Raw genomic sequence first — 20,699 nt, 5'->3', positions numbered from 1 at the left:
GTTTGGTCTTTACGTTGCTTTGTCTTGTTACATATACAGGTTATTGGGTTCCCTTCGTCGTTTGGTCTTTGCTGTTTGAGGAACTTCAGGAGAAAGGTGGTTGCACTTGCATATGATCAGACTAAGCTACAGCTGATGACCACTACGAATGCATGGTTGAGGATATCTTTGATCCAAGTGCGATGGAGATGATACTTTATTTCGGGATGTTTCAAGGGGTGAGTTTATTGAGTATCCCAAGGCCTATGCGACTCTGGCAGGAGAGCGATCAAGTTAGAGCGGAAGTGACAATAGATTGATTATTTTTTTAATTTTCAGTATGTAACTTGGAGTTGTTAAGGATATATGTCTTCTAACTCATGTTTGAATATTCTATTTTCTTTTAAAAAATAATTAATAAAGTTAATTTGTTTAATGTCTATTTTGATTTTTAATCTGGATGAATTTCTGATATACCAAATATAATTTTGAACAGATTTGATATTTCTGAACGGTATTCAGATTCCCAAAATCTGAATACCAATATCTGAATCAGTAGCCGAAAAATGATGGAAATTTCTCGTTAGAATCATAATTCTTTTTATATGAAAATACCTCAAATTATAACATGCATGTACCATTATTTTATTTAACATATAACATCCGTGTTATTTTAATGGCATACATCAACCGTTATTATATTTCACATATATTAACTGTGATTTTTTTATGGCATTAATCGACCATTATAGTATGTTACATACAGTAACTGTGATACTTAATAACAGATTGCGTACGTGATTTTAAATCACAAATTTTAGTTGTCATTCTTAATAACGTTTTCTATTCGTCATTTATAAAGAGTCACACCAAATAAATAACGGTTCGAATAAAATTTTTAAAACCGTGATAAATCATGTTTTATAACAGACTTCATTCGTCATTTATAGCCCCTTCTGGACTAGTTATTGGGTGGTGAATATTAGGGGACAAATCATCAAAGACAACATATGGTTTGAGTCTTCCTAAGTAAAGGATCTTAGTTGACTCTAGGTGTCATTATAATCTTGCCTTCCAAGTTCTTTGGTATATCAGATAATATTTTAGGTGTCAATATTTGGGAGATCACCTTGGTAGTAACTCTGCAGACCATAGACAAAAAACTAGTCTTTCAATTTATTATTTATGAAGTAATAAGTTTTGTCATTATAAATAGATGGATGGTGGAAGAATGTAGAACTCGGCATTATCCTAACGACAGAAAAATTCCATGTAACTAAAAATTGGTCTGATTGTTTGTGATCCATAATTCAAAAATTAAACCTAAAATCAATATAATGATACGAATAATGCTCTTTTGACCATTGTCAATTTCAAAGTGTCCAAACTCCATATTCACATCTCACTGAGATTCCTCTATAACATTTACCGTCAGATGGATAACGAAATTACAAGTGAAAATCGAAAATTACCCCAAAGAAAGCAATATAACTAAAAATCGACTAGAATACGATACTTTCCCATGAAAAATGTTATGTAACTTTAAATGGTAATTTACTTTGGGTGGTGGTAAAATTTTATTATGCTTTAAAAAATAATTTTAACAAAATTTCCTGTTATTTAATGGTTATTATATTTTTTTTATTGGTGTTAGTCAGCCCTAATCAAGGCTACTTAAAAATAATAGACCAAAATATTGCCTTGCGGCATGTCTTCACTAAATGCTATGGGTAACAAGAAAAAGAAAAGAAAAAGAAAGACATGTGTCATTGATATTAAAATAGTTTTTTCGTCGGTTCTAGCAAGTCTTCTCACTTCATCCTGTCTCTGTGTTAGTCTTGGAAGCACCAATACGGACACGGGCACGATACAGACACGAAGATCAACAATTTCTTGAAATATTAGGACATGGACATGTTCCACGTGCAATAGTTATATGATTTTTTTTATATAAATTGTGAACACCAAAATGTTCTTTATTGTATTAAAAAAAAATAATTATTTTGTTTTGAGTTCTTACATTGTAACACTAATTATATGTAGCCCATTAGCTACACGCCTACACTATCCACGTCTAAAGTGATTAAGCACCAAACGCATCAAACTGGCATTATGTATGGGTAACTTAGGTAGTTTTTATCAAACCTTAAAAACCTAAGCGATTACAGTAAGATGAAGAACCAACTCATTTTTTTTGTTTGGTGCCGCCACATGTTCCGAGTCTTTCTTCCGCCAGTTTTCTCCTTAACCTGTTTTTTTGGCAGAAAATTAGGGTTTATTAGTGAAGTTTTGTTCTACAATATCGGAAACATTTCTGAATCGCCGTAGGAATGGAAGAAGAACATCTAGCGGAAATAATCTCGGTCAAAAACATTTCGATTTGAACCCTAGCAATTTTTTGAGCGGGATGAAAACCAGAAGAAAATCCTTTCGACCGGGATTATTCCCGTTTGGTGTTTTGTAATTGCTATAAAGTTAAACCCTAAAATCAACTAAGAGATGTTAAGAGATTTATCTTTCTTTTGGGGGGATTATCGGAGATCAAAAACAGCAAGGTATGTCCTTTTTATGCTTATGTATTGCTAAATTACTTTTGATTTTTGATTGAAAAATGCACGAGTTTCATTTTGGAGTATCTTTGATTGAATCTGAAATTAGTTTACATAGGCTTGTTATAGTTTTGTAATAATACAATCTATGCTTGTCTATCGCACATAACTTATGACCTTTGATTGAAAAGATGAATGGGTTTCATATCGGACTATCTCTGATTGACTCTGAACTTGGGTTTGTTATAGTTTTGTAATAAAACAGTCTGAATTTCGTGTATATAGATCTGATTACTATGTATATATAGGGTACTTATGTGTTTAAAATTTTTGGGTCCAAATAAAAAATCAGTTCACTAGAAAGGGTAGTTGTTGCTATCCATGTTTAAGTGTGGTTTTCTTATCGTAGAGTAGCTATTGTTTTGTTGACGATTCTCTGAACTCTATGGAACAATTACAGTGATATAAATGGAAATCAATTGAATGAAAGCTTATGCTTAATTTAATGTGATTCTCAAAGTTAGTGTTCTTGATTACTATTAGTTGCATAAGTATAGATAGCAAGATTGTATCGTATTTATGTTGCAATTTTTATTCTTATCACTTATCAGACTATTTGGTTTGAGCTCTTTCTATCATCTGTATTCCTATATTTGCTAGTCAACAGAGGTTGCTAATTGATGTGTATGTTTTGTTATCTAGGGGTACTAGTGGTAGTGAAGCCATCAGGCAAGAATACAAATGTTTCTGATATGAATCCTTAGTAATTTTCCCCGTCTCACAATCTTGGTTTACAAGTGGCTATGGAATGGGCCAGCACAATTTGCAACCTGGATCGGAGAGATTACAAGGTCACAAATAGGATTGGGGTATAAGAATTGGAAAGAGGTTCCTGAAGATTACAACATTTGGAACTCTGTTCAAGTGAGTCCAGTTGGCTTTATTTTCCCTAAGCTTATGTTCATAATTCATTTTTATTTTCTTGGCTTTCAATAACCTTACCAAGTGCTGAATAACGCTTACACTACACTTTATATTTTCAGCACAAAAGTGTTTGGGCACCGGCGCTGTTACTGAGGTTAGTGGTGAATTTGTTGTTACATGAATCTACTCACTTCGTGAATTTTCATATTAGATGGTGATAAGCTTACGTTGGTTTCTCATAGTAATGCTTACTGATTTGGTTTGCAGTTATTTTCTATCTCTTATAATCACATTGCCATACTGTAATACTGACGTATATGTAGAACCGTCTTATTTTATGTTTTAGTAGTAATTGTTGCATCTGTAGATTCTATTAGTTTTTACAGTACTCGTCTTGAGCTCGTGATAACACATGCTTGACGATGTTTGGTCTTTACGTTGCTTTGTCTTGTTACATATACAGGTTATTGGGTTCCTTCGTCGTTTGGTCTTTGCTGTTTGAGGAACTTCAGGAGAAAGGTGGTTGCACTTGCATATGATCAGACTAAGCTACAGCTGATGACCACTATGACTGCATGGTTGAGGATATCTTTGATCCAAGTGCGATGGAGATGATGCTTTATTTCGGGATGTTTCAAGGGGTGAGTTTATTGAGTAGCCCAAGGCCTATGCGACTCTGGCAGGAGAGCGATCAAGTTAGAGCGGAAGTGACAATAGATTGATTATTTTTTTAATTTTCAGTATGTAACTTGGAGTTGTTAAGGATATATGTCTTCTAACTCATGTTTGAATATTCTATTTTCTTTAAAAAATAATTAATAAAGTTAATTTGTTTAATGTCTATTTTGATTTTTAATCTGGATGAATTTCTGATATACCAAATATAATTTTGAACAGATTTGATATTTCTGAACGGTATTCAGATTCCCAAAATCTGAATACCAATATCTGAATCAGTAGCCGAAAAATGATGGAAATTTCTCGTTAGAATCATAATTCTTTTTATATGAAAATACCTCGAATTATAACATGCATGTACCATTATTTTATTTAACATATAACATCCGTGTTATTTTAATGGCATACATCAACCGTTATTATATTTCACATATATTAACTGTGATTTTTTTATGGCATTAATCGACCGTTATAGTATGTTACATACAGTAACTGTGATACTTAATAACAGATTGCGTACGTGATTTTAAATCACAAATTTTAGTTGTCATTCTTAATAACGTTTTCTATTCGTCATTTATAAAGAGTCACACCAAATAAATAACGGTTCGAATAAAATTTTTAAAACCGTGATAAATCATGTTTTATAACAGACTTCATTCGTCATTTATAGCCCCTTCTGGACTAGTGTAGCATTATCTCCTTGCTTGTCCCGAAGGTAGTAATCTACTGTCATCAGCTACAAGACCTTTGAACCTAATTGAAAACTTTTTCCTTCACAGAATTCCCCCCGTTCCGACAAAAAAAAAACACAAGAAAGGCGATGCATCTATATCATCAAGCTCTACTTATAGATAGGTATTATAAAGATAAAACACCTTATGATGTTAGACCAAAGTATGAGATGCCAGCCAAGGGTATCTAAGAATAAAATGTAAGCCAAGAATGCTGGATCTACGAACCCAGTAGACAAGTACCAAATAATCATAGTAAATTCTCAAACTTAGTAACAAATGATTCACCAACTGAAGATGACAATATCTCATGGGATAGTTATTCATACCCCCTCCACTGCTAGTAGCCTTTATTGGAGTAATAAGAACATTAGGTTTCCTCATCACATCAATTGCTTGGGGACTACAAGTTATAGTTCACCTGCGAACCAAATCATAATTCACAATTGTAAAAGATATGAGTACCAGTTGTGCGTCTCAAGCAAACCAAACCCAGCAAAATTAAAATTAAGATAAAAGGAAAGAAACATCCCATAAATAACTAATAATTATATGATCTTATCTGCCTAAAACAGAAAGATAGGAGTAAAAATGGCCACTCATTAACTTAAGTTCACCCCTTTTCTCCCATATGAAGTAACAAACAGATACTGCAGTAATAAAGTCTAAAAGTCATTTTCTATTTGGATAGAAATGTCCTTAACGGTACAAATATGCTCCTTTCCCATGACAATATAACCGACAACACAATGTCTTTTCCCTCTGCCTTATATATACAAAGCTGAAGGGGGACTTGAGAAATCTCACTAAGGCTCTTATCGTCATTTATTTAAGGTTGTCATACGGTGGATCTTTCCATTTTCCGCTGATGTCTAAGGTTTACAGTTTTCAGAAAGATACATTATATAGGAGGGAAATCAATCTGCAGGTCAGTCTCTTTGTCCCAGTATTATCTGAAGGTCGTTCGAATGTGTTTGAATCTAATAATTTTACTAAAACGAAGACTATCTACATTCTGTATGTAACCTGTTTGAAGCTCGTATCTCTCGCTATATTGGATATTAAACCAACTTCACAAGGAAGGGGTTAGCTTTCTAATGAGCGAAAGGAAGGGGTTTGTCATTCCAATGGTAATATGTCAGAAGAAAAATTATGGAAATAATCATTATAAACCATAAGCCTTGAAGTACAAAAACTAAAATCATCAATCTTGTTGAACACGCACAAGTTTAATAAGTACGTAAGCAAATAACCAAATATTAGATAAATAAATAAAAAGAATAACTCTCACGCCGATTGCTGCATCCTGCAAGCTGGCACAAGATATCATGTTTGATCCAACAATATATCTATCAGTTCATATAATCTTCGATAAGGTGATCACCTAGTTTGGTATCCTAGATGAACCAGAATAAAAGAAAAAGCATACCGTCAAGTGTCGTGTCTTCTTCAACTTTGGTCACCCTAAAAATGGAGTCCATGGATGCAGAGACCAGCAATCTGCAGTTAGATGACAAATACTTCATGTTCAACACTATTTGACTAGCTTAAACTCAGCTAGAAGGATATAATAAGGCCAAGTGCTGCGCAGCATTGTTTCTGAGAAAAAATTTAAAATTACAACCACTGGTAATTTGAAGCAAGGATGCTGACCTAGAATCTTCAGATAATTTCAATGCAGTAACTAGACCAAGGCATTCTTTCTTAATTATTGATGTCACTCGTGTATTGATGGATTTGTATAGCCATACATCTCCTTGGATTGTTCTGTTGCATGTTTAGCAATTAGTTTTGTACATATTGCAGCATGCCACTGGTTTGGATCCGAACCATACACCGGATGAATCCTAAATTTAGGCAGATTAGTTTTTTACCATGCGTGCAACACTTAAATAGAGCAATATTTAAGAAAAAGGGACATAAATCATCTTTCACTATCACCCCTAAGCAACCAAGGCTTAACACAATCAATTACAACTCAATTTGAACATCGACCCCAGAATTTGACTATGTACTACAACTCCATTTGAGCAACAATCCCAGAGTTTAACTACAAAAATCACATGCATAGGTCATTCTTGAGTATCAAAACCCATTATCTAGGGCTAACACAACATACAATCACTCATTTTGGAACCCCAAACTAAAATCCTCTTCAAAAACTTATAATTCTTAATCAAAATCAAATCAACTCCTCTAATTTGGCCAAATCAGTACATCAAAATATCACGGAAACAAAAACCCGAACCAGAAAAACCCCTAAAATCAACCCTGATTTACTAGTCATACCAACATTAATGAAAAAACCGAAAAAAACATGAAAAATAACCCAAAATAACAAAAATGGTTTAAATAGAGATATAGATAAAAGGAGAAGAAATATCCTCAAGATGATTGCGAGAAGACAATCAACGACGGGGTAACTTATAGGATCAATTAGCTATTACCAATAATCATGTGATGCGACAAGACATTCAACGACGATTGCTTAGTTGAGTAATATAGTTGAACTGGCATAGAAAATCTAAGAACACAACAAAATGCAACATGGGAGTTGGAGAATGATACAGACCCACAAGCCTACTTCACCAATTATTGGTTCCGAAGATCTTGTTGAATTGCTCTCGCAGAGCTGTCTGCTCCCTCAGAACCTGATCCGACTGCATTTGCATCATACTTCCAAAATGTACCAGACGGGTCCGTGTGATATCTGCAAACATAGCCTTACAGTTTATAAGTTTTCTAAAATAAACACCAATCTGAGTGTGCTAATACATGATAAAAAATTGGCAGGCCATCCTAATTCCTAATCGGCCTTACAAAAGAATTACAAATACAATACTTGAAATATATGAGGAATATAAAAAAAGGCTAAAACCTTGCAGGTTCGGCCCGTTTCCGCCATGACCAGCAATGAGAAGAGTGATACACCAAAAGGACGAGGTTGTTGAGAACCACAACATCCAAGACCAGAACTAATTCATGGACCTAAAACAATAAGGAATGACGTAAAGAGAGAACTGATCGTGGACTCTTCTTCTCCTTGACCTAATTGTAGTGCAAGAGCACATAAAGCTTTTGTTGTGGGTTCACAAGTTAACCTAAAAATTAAAACCATTTAATGAACTACCCAATATTATTTATCTAGCGTCTTGTATCCAATATTTCAACTTCAAAAATCAGATGTCTTATAGCTCCACAATTTTTAGTTCATAGAGCAAAGTTTACTATCAGTCCATAAAAAGTGGCATTGGAAAGCAACTCTTACAGCTTACTATTTAGTAAGCTTTGTAAACTAACCACCACAATGACAAAACACTTTCCACAATCCATTGTAGCAGTAGTATGCTGGTGGCTCTCTAAAAGAGTCACAGAAATGATACCTGCAAGTGCACATGGTCTGTTGTAGTGAGTGTGCAAATACGGGTCGAATCCACAGGGACTAGGGTGTGTATTGAAATTCTCCTAAGCTACTCTCTAAGTGCAAGGCAGTGAAGTAAAGAGCCAAAGAAACAAAGTAAAACAGTGGCAGTGATGGAAAGAGTGCATTGAACAAAAGAAGCAAAGAAGATCAAAGTAAACAGTTGTGGTAACACTACTAGGGTCTTGAATCCACCTTCTTAATCCTATGCTAAGGCAATATTTATTCAAATTATGTTCTTGTTCCTTTCCAGAGAAAACTACAAAGAATGATTTATCAGTTAATCTTCCTAACTCACCCCTAGCATAGGCTGTCTTCTTACAGCACAACCTATCACAGGCTAATTTGGTTCAATTAGCTAACTCTCATTCCTTTCTCAATTAAGCACAGTTCTTATTCTATGGTGGGATCTCAAATGGATAACTTATCAACCAACTTCACTAATTCCCCCCTAGCATAAACTGTCTTCTTACAGTACAGCTTATCACAGGTTCATTTGATCAATGTAGCTAACTAGCATCCCTAAAGCTATGAAGCATTATAAGAACAAAAATATGAACTTGAATTATCTTAACATGTGATTAAGGGTTTCATCTAAACCCTAGCAGATTAATTTAGAACATGAACTGAAATTAAATTCTAAAATTAACTGAAATTTACAAGACAATTTAAACTAAGAACTAACCCTTGAGGCACTGGCTATTCCAGTCCTCTTGGGTGAAGCACTGGCTAATCCAGGCATGCCTCAATTCGTCACCCAAGCATTCAATTTATACATGCAAGCTCAAAAAAATCAAAAACCCCCAAATCAGTGAAACTAGGGTTTCACCAAATACGAAATTCACTCACCTAACTCTCTGATTTCTTCTTCTATTTCGTCGACCCATGCTTCCATATCTTCTTCTCTATCTTCCCATACCTTTGATTTCTTCTCTAACTAACCTATATCATCAACCCCTAAAACTAGGGTTTTAGAGAGAAAGAAAGATCGAGAGGTTGATGTAATAGGTAGGTAGAGTGATGGGTTTGGTTGTTATACGTGGTGGGTATGGTGGTGATTGAGGTGGAGTTGGTGGCAGAGCAAGTGGTAGTGATGGCGACAGTGCAGTGGAGTTGGTGGAGGCGCTGTGAAGAAGAAGAAGGAGGAGACGAAGAAAACCCGATAGAATGAATTAGGTGTTGTTTGTTTTGGGAAAATATGTTAGGGTTCTAAGGTGTGTATTGGGAACATCAAGATTTGATGTCTTGCAAAGCTGAGCCGTGGGATAACATCTTCTGGAACGGATCTAACGGCGATATGGAGACAGATCATGAGCGACCGTTGGATGCAAAAATACAACGAAACTGACGGCTCAAGACCGAGTAAGGTGCTGTGGTGTGAAGCGGTTGTAGCTAATTTGATGTACTGGCGATGAAGCGACCGTTGGATTCAGATGAGGATCCAATATGACGGCTACAGGAGAAGTGGTTGTGAATTTGGGTTTTGGTGTGGGAGATAAGTTGGGCTTGGGGTAATTCCGAGCCCATTTCTTCTTTAAGATCAATTTCCTCCTTGTTGAGCCCATTTCTAGCCTTTTGGTCTTGCGCACAACATTCTTCACAGCTTCCTTGCGTAATTCTTCTCGGCTTCCACCACTTTTCTGCTCTTTTCGCTCCGTAATTCCATCCAAACTTTATTTAGTACCTAAAAATGCAAAATTAATTAATAAAAATATTTATTCTTGAAAACAAAGAAAATACAGAATATGGGATAAAATGTATAATTAATGCACAAAAGATGAGTTAAATGCCAAGAAAAATATATAGAAATATGCACTTTTTAGCACTCATCAAATACCCCCAAACCTGAATTTTACTTGTCCTCAAGTAAAACAAAACTAAGGAAATCCTACCTATACCACTGTCGCTGGTCTCTCGAATGCATTTAGCGTATGCACTAAGCCTTTTAAACCACTAAGTGTCCCTAGTGGACGAGTTGAAGTCTCGTGAAGGTTTGCTTAGAACGTACCTACAAAGTTCAAGGCCAAAATATAAGCTCAGATTCCATGAAATGTGACATGTGCAAGACAATAGAAGCTCACAACAAAATGGAGATGTCAATCTAGCTATCAAAGGCACAATCCTAGCACTGATAACAACTAAAAACACGTGATAAGAATGTAAAGTGTATCTACACATGTTTCTAGAATGACCTGAAGTTATGACTACTAATCACCAAGAGATAGTTTTTAAGCTAAGAACCGAATTCTAAGCCAAGCTAGCTGTCCGGCTTTACGAGAATTGTGAATGTTCACCCAATGAGTTGGTGATATTTCAGTTTACCCGCATTATACATCGATGGCTGCACCCTCCTTGCTTATTACAAGACTATTTACAACAAAAAGATGACTCTTTACATGACTCTTATTTACATTGATTACTCTCTTTTATTTTTGGAACAAGAGAGAATATTGTCTTTAACATGACAAAACATGGAATAAATAAATACTTGATTGATTTTTTTTTTTTTTTTTTTTGATTTTTTTTTTTGATATTTTTTTTTTTTGAAGAAATAACTTTGATCTTTACAACATAGTGACACTTTTGATACATGAACAAAAAGAAAAACATAATTACATGACTCTTAGCAAGAGGTGGCCCTTATCGAATGCATCCGGTCAAATTCTATGGTTGCTTTTCTTAACGTATCCTCCAACTTCTATCCCAGCCAACCAAAGAACAAGCTAGTCAAGTCTCATTCAGTATTCTAAAGTGATTGGCAATCTAACTTCCTATCAAACACCTTGAAGATCGAGGCTATACATGTATTGGTAGATCGTGCGCGTGCAAGTTTCTTATCACATGTGAATTGTACTAGAATCAGGGTGCCTAAATATCTAGACTAAGAATCCTTATGTTTACATACATGCACAAGAGTCAACATTTCAAGGTAAATGAGCTCCATTTTTATGTTTTTTTAAAATTTTTTTTTTTTTCAAAAAAGAAGGAGTTCTGTTTTCAATTATAACATGTGATCGTGGTATCTACTCTATACCCCCAAACCTAAACTAAACATTGTCCTCAATGTTTCAAAAGATGTAAAGAATTATAATACAACATATGGAGAGGATTATGCTGAGTAGAGAAAAAGGAAAGAGAATACCCGATTTCGGCGAAAGCAAGATTAGAACTCCGTTATTCAAGGCAAAAATCCAACATTTTTTTTATTCGAGATCATATTGGATTAGCACTATATATACAAAAGAAACAAAAGATTTAACTAAGAAACTATCTACTAGATTTTATACAAGAAAATTTGGTTTTTAATGGGATAGGACTTTTTGGGAAAAATTTGGTTTTGTCGGGAGACATTTGGTTTTGATGGGAAAAAGAAAAATTTTGGTTTTTAGGGAAACATTTGGAAAACTTTGGTTTTTATGGGAGAAAAACATTTGGTTTTTAATGGGATAAGGAGACCAAGCCCACTGTTGGGTTTTGCGAAGCCCAGCTACGTTTTTGAAAAACATGCCCACTGCTGGTGAGTAAAGCTCACTGTTGGTTTTTGGAATTTTGAAATTTTGGCCCACTCGAACTTTGGTTCAGGCCCACAGTTCAGAAACAAGCCCAGGTAACAATTTGAAATTTGGGCTCTTAAATAGCCAAAGGTCGAGGCCCAACTGGGCTTTGAAAACGTTTTCTGTTTTTGGGTCAAACCCACAGTGTAAATGTTTAGTTTTCAAATGGATGTTAAGCCCACAGTTCCAGAAATTTAGTTGGGCTTTGGCTAGCTACTAACTAAAATATGAGGCCCAACTGGGCTTTCAAAAGTTCAGTTTCTTTAATTAAAACAACAGGCCCAAATCAATCTAAAACCACAAGCCCACAAGAAATTAAACAAACAAGCCCACAAGAAATTAATTACAAACCCAACAGAAAATATAAGCCCAAATGTTGGGTTTAATATTACAAGCCCACAAGAAAAATGGAAGCCCAGAGTTTGGGTTCTCTTAATGGGTTTAGGCTTACTTGCTTAAGCACAGCCCAGCTGTTCAGTTTGGTTGCAAAAACCCAGTTGGGCTTTGGATCATCCTAAGCTTATGTAGCCCAGTTGTGTTTTGGTCTAGTTACAGCAGCAGCAGACAACAACACAAGATCAACTCAGCAACAGCAATAGGCTTGGCCTGGCAGGAAACAACAGCAGCACCAGGTCAGTTTGTGGCAAGGTCACAGCAGCAACAGCAGGGGCAACAGCTTCAGCAACAGCAGCAGCACCATTTGGGCTTCACAGCAGCACAACAGCACCAGAGGTTTGTTCTCAGCCTCACAGCAAGGTCACAGTACCTGGTCACTCAACAAAAATGTCAAGGACAGCAAAGAAAGGCAGTGAACAAACTGTAACGCAAGATTGACTGCAAGAATGTAAAGACGACTAATATGCAAATATGATATGCAATCAGGACAACAAGATGCAATGAGTATGCAATGCAAAGATGAATATGCAGTAATGAATGCAAGTTATGATGAGATAAATGCTTACACTAAATGATTATACTAAATGCAAGATATGCAAGGGAATAGCAGCAAAAGAAAGAAAGGAAAAACAGCAACCACACAGTGCCAAGTCCCCGGCAGCGGCGCCAAAAACTTGGTGGCTCTCTAAAAGAGTCACAGAAATGATACCTGCAAGTGCACAGGGTCTGTTGTAGTGAGTGTGCAAATACGGGTCGAATCCACAGGGACTAGGGTGTGTATTGAAATTCTCCTAAGCTACTCTCTAAGTGCAAGTCAGTGAAGTAAAGAGCCAAAGAAACAAAGTAAAACAGTGGCAGTGATGGAAATAGTGCATTGAATAAAATAAGCAAAGAAGATCAAAGTAAACAGTTGTGGTAACACTACTAGGGTCTTGAATCCACCTTCTTAATCCTATGCTAAGGCAATATTTATTCAAATTATGTTCTTGTTCCTTTCCAGAGAAAACTACAAAGAATGATTTATCAGTTAATCTTCCTAACTCACCCCTAGCATAGGCTGTCTTCTTACAGCACAACCTATCACAGGCTAATTTGGTTCAATTAGCTAACTCTCATTCCTTTCTCAATTAAGCACAGTTCTTATTCTATGGTGGGATCTCAAATGGATAACTTATCAACCAACTTCACTAATTCCCCCCTAGCATAAACTGTCTTCTTACAGTAAAACTTATCACAGGTTCATTTGATCAATGTAGCTAACTAGCATCCCTAAAGCTATGAAGCATTATAAGAACAAAAATATGAACTTGAATTATCTTAACATGTGATTAAGGGTTTCATCTAAACCCTAGCAGATTAATTTAGAACATGAACTGAAATTAAATTCTAAAATTAACTGAAATTTACAAGACAATTTAAACTAAGAACTAACCCTTGAGGCACTGGCTATTCCAGTCCTCTTGGAAGAAGCACTGGCTAATCCAGGCATGCCTCAATTCGTCACCCAAGCATTCAATTTATACATGCAAGCTCAAAAAAATCAAAAACCCCCAAATCAGTGAAACTAGGGTTTCACCAAATACGAAATTCACTCACCTAACTCTCTGATTTCTTCTTCTATTTCGTCGACCCATGCTTCCATATCTTCTTCTCTATCTTCCCATACCTTTGATTTCTTCTCTAACTAACCTATATCATCATCCCCAAAAACTAGGGTTTCAGAGAGAAAGAAAGATCGAGAGGTTGATGTAATAGGTAGGTAGAGTGATGGGTTTGGTTGTTATACGTGGTGGGTATGGTGGTGATTAAGGTGGAGTTGGTGGCGGAGCAAGTGGTAGTGATGGCGACAGTGCAGTGGAGTTGGTGGAGGCGCTGTGAAGAAGAAGAAGGAGGAGACGAAGAAAACCCGATAGAATGAATTAGGTGTTGTTTGTTTTGGAAAAATATGTTAGGGTTCTAAGGTGTGTATCGGGAACATCAAGATTTGATGTCTTGTAAAGCTGAGCCGTGGGATAACATCTTCTGGAACGGATCTAACGGCGATATGGAGACAGATCATGAGCGACCGTTGGATGCAAAAATACAACGAAACTGACGGCTCAAGACCGAGTAAGGTGCTGTGGTGTGAAGCGGTTGTAGCAAATTTGATGTACTGGCGATGAAGCGACCGTTGGATTCAGATGAGGATCCAATATGACGGCTACGGGAGAAGTGGTTGTGAATTTGGGTTTTGGTGTGGGAGATAAGTTGGGCTTGGGGTAATTCCGAGCCCATTTCTTCTTTAAGATCAATTTCCTCCTTGTTGAGCCCATTTTTAGCCTTTTGGTCTTGCGCACAACATTCTTCACAGCTTCTTTGCGTAATTCTTCTCGGCTTCCACCATTTTTCTGCTCTTTTCGCTCCGTAATTCCATCCAAACTTTATTTAGTACCTAAAAATGCAAAATTAATTAATAAAAATATTTATTCTTGAAAACAAAGAAAATACAGAATATGGGATAAAATGTAGAATTAATGCACAAAAGATGAGTTAAATGCCAAGAAAATATATAGAAATATGCACTTTTTAGCACTCATCATATGCGTAAGCACTTAGGTAGAGAATCCCTTCTAAAAATGGCACAAACATAGAAACTCCAACAAATGCATTTGATAACTACTCAGTACTCACAAATTTTTACCAGATTAATACATGCATCTAATAATTAAAAAAGAGTCCGCCAAGTGCAAAATGTTGGAATACTAAACATTGTAATAACATAATCATATGTTGAAAATATACTTTAATCTAGCATTAGCATACTCAACAAAACATTTAAAACAATACTAACCAGACATATCAAGAATACACTAAATATGGTTCATGCTAAAACAGGTTACAGTTGTGAACAAGGAAATAGAGAATAGTCAGATTTGTGGGTAATTATTAAAAGCAAAAAAGTTATGAAACAAAGAACAGACCAACAACTGCGAAGTGATACGCATTCAACAACAAGCATTACTCCTTTAGTCTTTAACCCAGTTGCAGTTGGCCCAAGATACAAACAAACAAGAAAAAACCCAAACCAATCATGACCAAAAACATAGAAATTAGGTTACAAAATTTCAGTTAGAAACTAAAAATTAGGTCTTTTTTGTTTTGTTTTTTACCTTAATAGCTTCAATCGCATACTCAACCAGAAAAAATCTCCCCTCAATTGAGAAAGTATTCACACCTATATCATACTCTGTCCTGCACACAAACAAAGATCCCAAAAATATCAAAATCTATTGAAAATAAACAAAATTAAAAAAACCTAAAAGGCCTTTTTCTCACCACGTCTTCGATTGTTTAACCTCTTAAAAAATCTGTAAAAAAACAAACAAATTCATTAGAAGTGAAGTGTGATATCAATCTAAAATTATAAATTACAGACAAAATTCTGAGAATAATTTGATCAATGATAGCATTGATAACTATTAAATGGGAAAATTAGGATTTATACCTTTCGAAATAGAGAGATAGGGTTTCTGATTGCGATGGCAAAAATCTAGGATTGGGTTTTGGAAGTTATTGATGAACAAAAGGGGATGTTGGTCGGTCGTGAAGGATTTTACTGTTTCTACAGATATTTACAGAGAGTTAGGGTTTCAAATTTCCGCAACAACAGATACATAGACATATATGAGGGTTATTTGATTTATAAAATTTAGAATCATCAGTTCTGTTGGAAGGAGGAAGCAATCATGCAGATCTGTTGATTCATAATTAGTCTTGGTAAGAAAATGGAACAGGAGGTGGAAGGTTCATAAGAAAAAAATGGTTTTTTTCTTTGGTTCTGAGAGAGCCGGGAAGGAGAAGCGATAGAGATAACAGAGGAGAGAGAGATGTGAGCTAAAATTGAAATAGAAATGGGAAAGTGGTCGTCTCGAAAAGTGAACCATAAGAAAAACTATGTTCAACCGTAGCAGTATGGGTTGTTAAAATGAGGGACAAAATGGTAAATATAGTACGACCCGTTTTAACCGATTAATCTGTTCTCCGTGTTTTTACCACATCTGCGACCGTCTTCATTGGTCAAGGTCAAAAACGGTCAACCAGGGTCGTGGATGTGGGTTGAAAATACCCTATTCTCCACTAGTGGAATATTTTGCCTTGATGATTTTTGCCCAAAGTTGCTCATTTTCTAATAATAATCTGCTGGCTAGTTTAGTGTGGGTTTTTTATACCTAGGCCTCCTTGCGCAATGGGTTTGCAAATATATTTCCAAACCCTAATGAAACCTCCTTGCCGTTTTAGCCCGTCTTTATTCCACCAGAAGTTTCTTTGTATTGTGTCCAACTTGTTTAAAGTTTCCTTGGGAAGAGCAAGAACTTGCATCTGGTACGTTGGAAAAGCTTGGAGGATAGATTTCATCAGAACTGTCCTCCCTTCTTGAGAGAGGAGTTTCGATTTCCAACCTTGTAGAGCTGAGTAATATTTCTATAGAAGAGGTTCGAAATTTTCTTTCCTATTTTTATCAAAGAAAAGGGGGGTTCCGAGGTATCTATCATTTTTTGTCATTAAAGGAACTTTTAGGAATCTGGCTAAAAAATTTCCATGTTTAGGGTGAATTTTTGGACTGAAATATACACTTGATTTTTTTAGATTTATCATTTGGCCTGTTATATCTCCGAAGAGAGAGATGATTTCCAGAAGATTCTTTGTTTCCCCTAAATCGGCTTTTGTGAAAAGAAAGCAATCGTCAGCGAAGAAAAGATGGGATATGTTGGAGCTTCTTTGTTGATATGGAAACCGAATATTTTCTTCTCGGAAATCGCCTTATCTAGAAGTCTGGAAAGAATTTTCATGCAGATTAGGAATAAGTAAGGAGAGAGCGGGTCCCCTTTTCTTAATCCTCTAGATGTTCTAAATTTTGAACCAGGGGAGCCGTTGAAAAGGATATAGAAAGATGTGGTAGAGATGCATTGAAAAATGAGGTCAGTCCACCTTTCATCGAAACCCAAACTAAGGAGAGCTTTCTCTATGAAATTCCACTCCACTCTATCAAAGGCCTTTGACAGGTCTAATTTCAGAGCTAGATGGCCTTTTTTCTTTTTAGGATTTTTCATTGAATAGATGAGCTCATGGTCGATTATAATGTTGTCGGTGATTTGTCTACAGGGAAGGAAAACAGATTGGTTAGGGGAGATAATTTTGTTGAGGATGGGCTTTAATCTGATTGCAAGAATTTTTGAAATGAGTTTGTATATGGTGTTGCTTAGACTTATTCTCCTAAAATCAGTCGGGGTTTGGGGAGTTGAAATTTTTGGAATTAGGGTTATGAAGGAGTGATTCAATTCGTCATCAAGAACCCCCGTTTTAAAAAACTCTTGGAATGTATTGATAATGTCTGGGCCGAAGACCTCCCAATTGGCCTTAAAAAAACCTGGTTGGAAACCATCGGGCCCTGGCGCTCCCCATTGATTCAAATTGGAGAGAGTTAGCCAGATTTCATTTTTTTAGGGAATCTTTAGTAGAGATAAATTTTCTTCTTCAGAGATGCACGGTTTTATGATGCTGGACAGATCAAAGTTACAACTGTTTTTTTGGGATGAGACAATTTGGGAAAAATGATTAATCAGAAGGGAGTATATTTGATCTCTGTCTGATAGCCATAAGCGAAAGGTTCTCTAAGGGTATTGATAGAGTTGATTCTTTTCCTATTGGAGGAAGTGTCATGAAAATATTCTATATTTCTGTCATATTCTTTGAAATATTTATCTCTCGACAGCGGATGTTAGTAGTCATTTTTGATCTGGTACCATTTACCTAGTTCTTCTTGGAGCTTCTTAAGCTTATCTATATCTTTGGAAATATTTCTAGTTCTATGGATATTCTCAATTTTATTGTTTAAGTTCTTGATATTTTTATGTATATTGCCAAAGATATCCGAGTTCCACCGAGCAAGATCGGAAGACAATAGTTGGAGTTTGAGGGAAATATTATCATTAGTTGAGTAGGTAGAATGAGATTCCAAAGAAGCTTTAACTACTTCGGGTAAGCTAGAGTGTGAAAGCCAAGATCTGCTACATCTAAAGGGCTTTTGAAGTTTTAATTTTGTCGGCTTTGTATCTAGTAGAATAGGCGTATGATCAGAACCGATTCTAGGTAAATGCGTAACTTTTGTATCCGGGAATACCTGTGTCCAAAGAAAGGAAGTTAACGCTCCGTCGATTCTTTCGCAAATGTTTGCATCGCCTTTTCGGTTGTTTGACCACGTGAAAGGCGCACCTTCAAAGCCAGCATCTTGTAAGCCCATTGAGTCTATAATCTGGAGTATATTTTGTTTGTTACTGGAGATGGCCTTATTTCCCCCTTGCTTTTCGTCTGGATCAAGAATAATGTTTAAATCACCAATGAGGGTCCAGGATTTATCCACTAGTTGAACCAAATTTGAAATATAATTCCATTGTTCACTTTTTCCTTCAGCGTCCACTGCACCATAAACAAATGTGATGAAAGATTTTTTTTATCATCTATAATTGCTTCAAAATGGCACACGTTAAATTGTGCAGATATTAGTTTCATTTTTATGTTGTTGTCGCTAAGTCTTTCGCTAATCCCACGAAAGGTATAATAAATCAGTCGTGAAAGGGGGATTTTTTAAAGAATAAGTCCATGCGAGACAGTAGATCTTTTTGTCTCGGCTAGGAAAACAATATCAGGATTAGGGGGAACTACTCTAGTAGGTACTAGATGCATTTTCAATTGAAGGTAAAGTCGAACCAGTAAATCTGGTTTAGGGGGATGGGAGGCTGAATGGTAATGAGCTTGCTGGTGCAAGGTCTCATTTTTCCAATAAATTTTCAAGCCAAGAAAAATCTGGTTTAGGGGTAAAGAATGTGGAGAAAAGAGCGACCAGAGTGAAGAAAATCAACCCTCCTAATGGTTAACTTGGTTTTAGAAGGGTTGTTGGAGCAGCAGTAGGTACTAGACTGGTGTCACATAACGTAGCTTAAACCCATGAATGCAGATGAATCATAATAAATATAAGCTTCAAATTGTACTTTATTGACCAATCACTAGCAAAAACGCACACCAATTCCACTAAATACTTCAGTGTGGTTCAATCTTGTAGAGCTTGAACGCTGTAGTATTTCTAGATCTTACAGAGCTTGGCAATTTTGTTCCTTCACAAATCAATCATTGCGGTGTTTGGGAGTGTACTGTGAAAGGGATAATCACCAGAACTTTTTAAGGCTGAGCGAAAAGATGATTCCAAACTGCATAAGTAACAGAGAATCAAACATATTAACTAGACTCACAGGATGAGCAAGAACGGACAGAATATTTTGTGTTAGACTTGGTAGGGGTGCGCTGGGCCTTTGCAGTAGTGCAACTCAAAGGCGACGCATGAGAACCCCAGCAGCAAGCTGCTGTGATGGGAACTCCCCCGTGAAAAAAATTAATTTAATACCACGCGAGTCCAATGGACAAGCATATCAGATATTAAACTGATAAGAACGGATACTACACTTGATCTTAGCCAAAAGGCGGAGAAAGGTATGCTTCAGCTCATCTACAACTACGCCTCTTATACTGTCCGATTTCCTGTACCTTCTTAAACGTAAACATGTGGGACTAAATCCTACAACTTTCAAATAGTAGTAGTAGTTATTCATCTCAAGAGTAAAACTCCTCTCAAAATCATCTCCTTATATGTTGATGGAATAAAAACTCTTAGTAGAAAGGTTAAGCTTAAGCTTCCAATGCATATGCGAATCCCATCCAACTTTCTCCAACACCTTCTCTCAACAGTGCAGGCAAAGACCATTTTACTTGCCAGTTCTCTTGCAATTTTTCAACTCATAAATTTCAGTAATTCTGGCTCCTATCTTGAGTGGCAATTTCCTATGGATTATATGCGACCTGAGATCGCACAAGGCATATTTGAGAACTTAAACGACTTCACTTTTGCTGCACAAGCATTTATACACGACTCATATAACATCATGTTACAAATCCTTCATTTCTTTACAGTTTACACTGACAGCAAAAAAATTCAACACGCCTGATGCACTGGTGGTTTGAACACACTTCCAGGATTACACTTACTTTTGGTTCATGGAAGCTTATAGAAACCACTAAGTCGCAAAAGTGCACTGTGCTGTGTGCAGGGCAAGAAAACTAATGGTTCAGAACCACAAATAATTTTCATAGGCAAAACAACACAATTTTACAAATAATTTTTAGACCAAGCGCAGCCAAGCTACACAATTTTACAAGCTTAATTAATGAAAGAGATCTCCGAATTTCTGCATTGACCACCTCATTGTCTTGAAATGAGATTACATCACCAGGGGAAACTTTGAAATGATTAATACTGCATTATTAACACATGCTCTTCAATGACTTGATCAGCTGCCTTGCTAGACGGATACTTTGACAGGTAGAAGAACGTCCAATCTGGTTTCTAGAATCTAGATTGAGTAAGAACAGGACA

At 36.1% G+C, this 20,699-nt stretch overlaps 2 long non-coding RNA genes and 1 other non-coding gene across 3 annotated transcripts; 1 reads left to right on the top strand and 2 right to left on the bottom strand.

Moving 5' to 3' along the window:
• The first annotated feature begins 2,506 nt into the window (after positions 1-2,506).
• Positions 2,507-3,600, top strand: LOC113297876. Its single transcript, XR_003333827.1, has 3 exons — positions 2,507-2,534; positions 3,231-3,452; positions 3,572-3,600. It is a non-coding gene; the product is annotated as an uncharacterized LOC113297876 (long non-coding RNA).
• A 10,193-nt stretch (positions 3,601-13,793) lies between these two features.
• LOC113293763 lies at positions 13,794-16,124 on the bottom strand. Its single transcript, XR_003332543.1, has 4 exons — positions 15,720-16,124; positions 15,551-15,582; positions 15,385-15,466; positions 13,794-14,666 (listed from the first exon to the last, which is right to left on the bottom strand). It is a non-coding gene; the product is annotated as an uncharacterized LOC113293763 (long non-coding RNA).
• Positions 16,125-19,563: 3,439 nt separating this feature from the next.
• LOC113300914 lies at positions 19,564-19,763 on the bottom strand. The gene has a single exon (XR_003336013.1). It is a non-coding gene; the product is annotated as a U2 spliceosomal RNA (small nuclear RNA).
• Positions 19,764-20,699: the final 936 nt, after the last annotated feature.

This window comes from Papaver somniferum, chromosome 7 (genome assembly GCF_003573695.1).
Source record: "Papaver somniferum cultivar HN1 chromosome 7, ASM357369v1, whole genome shotgun sequence".
Taxonomy (NCBI): Eukaryota; Viridiplantae; Streptophyta; class Magnoliopsida; order Ranunculales; family Papaveraceae; genus Papaver; species Papaver somniferum.
This window is presented reverse-complemented; position numbering and strand designations above follow the sequence as displayed.